The sequence below is a fragment of the Bos mutus genome, chromosome 22, assembly GCF_027580195.1.
Source record: "Bos mutus isolate GX-2022 chromosome 22, NWIPB_WYAK_1.1, whole genome shotgun sequence".
NCBI lineage: Eukaryota > Metazoa > Chordata > Mammalia > Artiodactyla > Bovidae > Bos > Bos mutus.
In genome coordinates this window covers 20,309,524-20,312,724 of record NC_091638.1, presented here as the reverse complement: position 1 = coordinate 20,312,724, position 3,201 = coordinate 20,309,524, and the positions used below count along the sequence as shown (strand labels likewise).

Genomic DNA, 3,201 nt, shown 5'->3' with positions numbered 1-3,201 from the left:
GATATATTATCAGAAATAAATAAGAATAATGAAAAAGCATTGATTCTTAAAAAAGACATAACACACACAGAAGAGTGGAGCCTCTAAATACATGAAGCAAAACTAATAAGATGTAAGTATCTAATAAGTAGACATACATAATTATACCTAGAGATAAGACTGTTCTTTCAGAAATTGATAGTATATGTCAACAAAAACTTAGCTAGATTATTGAACACTTGGAACAGAACTATTAACTGTGCCCAATTAACATTTGCAGGGTACTCTAATCTATGATAAGAAAATACACAATTTTTCTTTCAAAATCAGCTTTGCTGAAATCTATTTCATTTGAAATTAATAGAACCACCCCAGCTTTCTTACTTAACTGTTGAAATGGTTTAGTTTTTTCTATCCTTTGACTTTCAGCACTCTAGTTCTTTACATTTAAATTGCAAACTATTTTATGATTAAGTAATAATTCCATTGTATGCATATGCCATATCTTTATCCATTCTCCTGTTGATGTTTAGGTTGCTTCCATGTCCTGATTATTGTAAATAGTGCAGCAGTGAACATTGGAGTACATGTATCTTTTGGAATGATGGCCTTCTTCAGGTGTATGCCCAGGAGTAGGATTGCTCAGTCCTATCATAGTTCTATTTTTAGGTTTTTAAGGAACCTCCATACTCTTCTCCATAGTGGTTGTATCAATTTACATTGCCACCAAGAGTTTTAGAGGGTTCCCTTTTATCCACACCCTCTCCAGCATTTATTATTTGTAGATTTTTGGTGATGACCATTCTGACAGGTGTGAGATGGTACCTCATTGTAGTTTTGATTTGTATTTCTCTAATAATGAGTGATGTTGAGCATCTTTTCATGTGCCTTTTGGCTATTCGCATGTCTTCTTTGGAGAAATGTCTGTGAGTTAGTATTTAATGTGGACAGAGTTTCAGTTTAGGAAGGTGGAGATGGATGATGGGTGATGGTGAAAGTTGCACAATAGTGTGAATGTACCCAGTGCCACTGAACTGAACAGTTAAATATGCTTAAAATAGTATGTTTAATATTATGTAACTCTTACTACAACAAAAAAAATTAAAAAGCAAAGTAGAAAAGTAAAATGTAACTATTTTAGTCAAGTACATAGATGGGTGTTAACTTTTTATCCAGTCTTCATCTCTTTTGAATATGTGTATATTTCATTTATATTTAATGTAATAATTTTTTTTACTTTAAAACATTTTTATTATAAAAGTAATACAAATAAAGAAAAACTAAAATCTTAAAGAAAGACAAAGTCATCCATTTACTGTCCTGCCCTCCTATTATAACCACAGTTAGGAATTTATTTTTGTCCTCTTTTGGTATGTTATTTACAGCCATAATCATACACATTCATACACTTTTGTATCTTGCTTGTTTCCTTTTACTAAGTATTTTCTCATGTTTTATAGTGCTTTCATTACTAATTTTTAATGGTAACATAACACACCATTCATTAGCTATATATGTTTATTGACTATTTCCCCAGAGCAGGAGTTGGCAAACTATGGCCCTGCATTTGTAAATAAGGTTTTATTGGAATACAGCCATATCCATTCATTTGCATACTGTCCACAGTTATTTTTGTCCCACAAACAGCATAGTTGAGAAGTTGTGAGAAAATCTATATGGCCTGAAAAACCTAAAGTAGTTCCTTTTTGGCACTTTCCAGAAAATTTTGCTGACTCTTGCCTTCAACTTTTAAAACACCTTTCTAGACAACAATTAAGAGGTATTAACAAAAGTAGAAAAACTGGGTCTACTTAAGAAATGTTTTTAAGGTTCACAGTGTCCCCTACTATTAATACGTCTCCTGTAATATTCTAGCTATGATACAGTAGGGTGGTAGTAGTAAGAATGGGGGAAAAAAGGCCCAGTACTCTGGTAGGTAGCACTTCTTTGGTCCCTATTAATCTACATATGCAGTTTTATACTCTGGATGAGCGTGTTTTTAATTCTGATTTAAAGTTAACCAAAGAAGGAAGTAAAATTAATTGCACTGTGAAAACCAATCAAAAGAACACTTTCTATTGAGGATGAAAAAGCAGACTACAGTAAATTTTCCATTTCTTCAGACTAGCTGTCCTGACCAAGAGGCACTGAGAAAGTTGAGTAAGGAAAAGGGATGGTGATCTCAAGAATGCTCTATCCTTCTGAATACAGCATAGGCATAAACTTGCATACGACTGTAATTAAATTGTCTCCAGATAAGAAATTTCTAGAGCAACTATCTTACTATTTTTTTTTTTTTTAACAAAATACATTCTTCTATATGGGAGAGTTTTATTCTTCAAAAGAGAAAACTTCTGGAATTGGACCAGCTAAGTCATCTCTTACTATCTCAAATCAAAGATGAACCAAGCTGATGGTTCACAATCCAGTTCTGTGTGAATAAAGTAAGCATCAAGAAGTATAGGTGTCATCTTCTAAGGGAAATATTCTTAGGATCTGGCAGCATAAATCCATCAGTGAGTTTGTAGTAGACTGTTGTGGAGTCAGACTCCACTATGGCCAAAGTAAAAGACATAGGCAATCGGGATCACCTTGCAATTTTCAGGATGCCTTCAAGATCCCCCTTATCCTGTTATGGCTGAGGGAAGCACTGATGGGCGTAGGTACCACAGACTGTAAACCCTTCTGCTTCTGTCTCAGTGCTGAGAAGGCGGATGAGCTGGAGATCTAGTAATCCCACACAGTTTACTTCATGCCAGCTTTTACTCGCTATGAGGTCCAGGCAAGCCAAGAACGCTGTATAAGCTTGGGTGGCATCTCTTATAATTAACTCCATCATTTCTAAATACTTAGGGTGCGTGCCCATCCAGGTGTCCTCGGGGGGCCCGTGGGTGGGCGCTGCCGCCACCGCAATCGCCGCCCGGTCGCGCCTGCAGTCGGCTGGGACTCTCTGCGTTCCTCCATGCCCAGCCACGTGGCATGCCCGTGGTGCACCACGCTGCTCTCTCCACGCCCCTATATTTAATATAATTATTGATAAGACTGACGTTTTTATAACCTTTAAACATTTTTCTTTTTGTTCCACCTGTTCTTAGTTTATCTGTTTCTCTTTCTTTCCTTTTAAACTGGTTATTTTAATTCCTATATTAGCTTTTTACCTCTATTTGTATATTTTTAGTGGTTTTTCTTGTGATTCCAGTATGGATCTGTAACATATCACAG

General features: G+C 35.8%; 1 pseudogene; it reads right to left on the bottom strand.

Annotated features, from left to right (window-relative positions):
- Positions 1 to 2,446: 2,446 nt before the first annotated feature.
- On the bottom strand, positions 2,447 to 2,943 carry LOC102279562 (tRNA-splicing endonuclease subunit Sen15 pseudogene; annotated as a pseudogene).
- Positions 2,944 to 3,201: the final 258 nt, after the last annotated feature.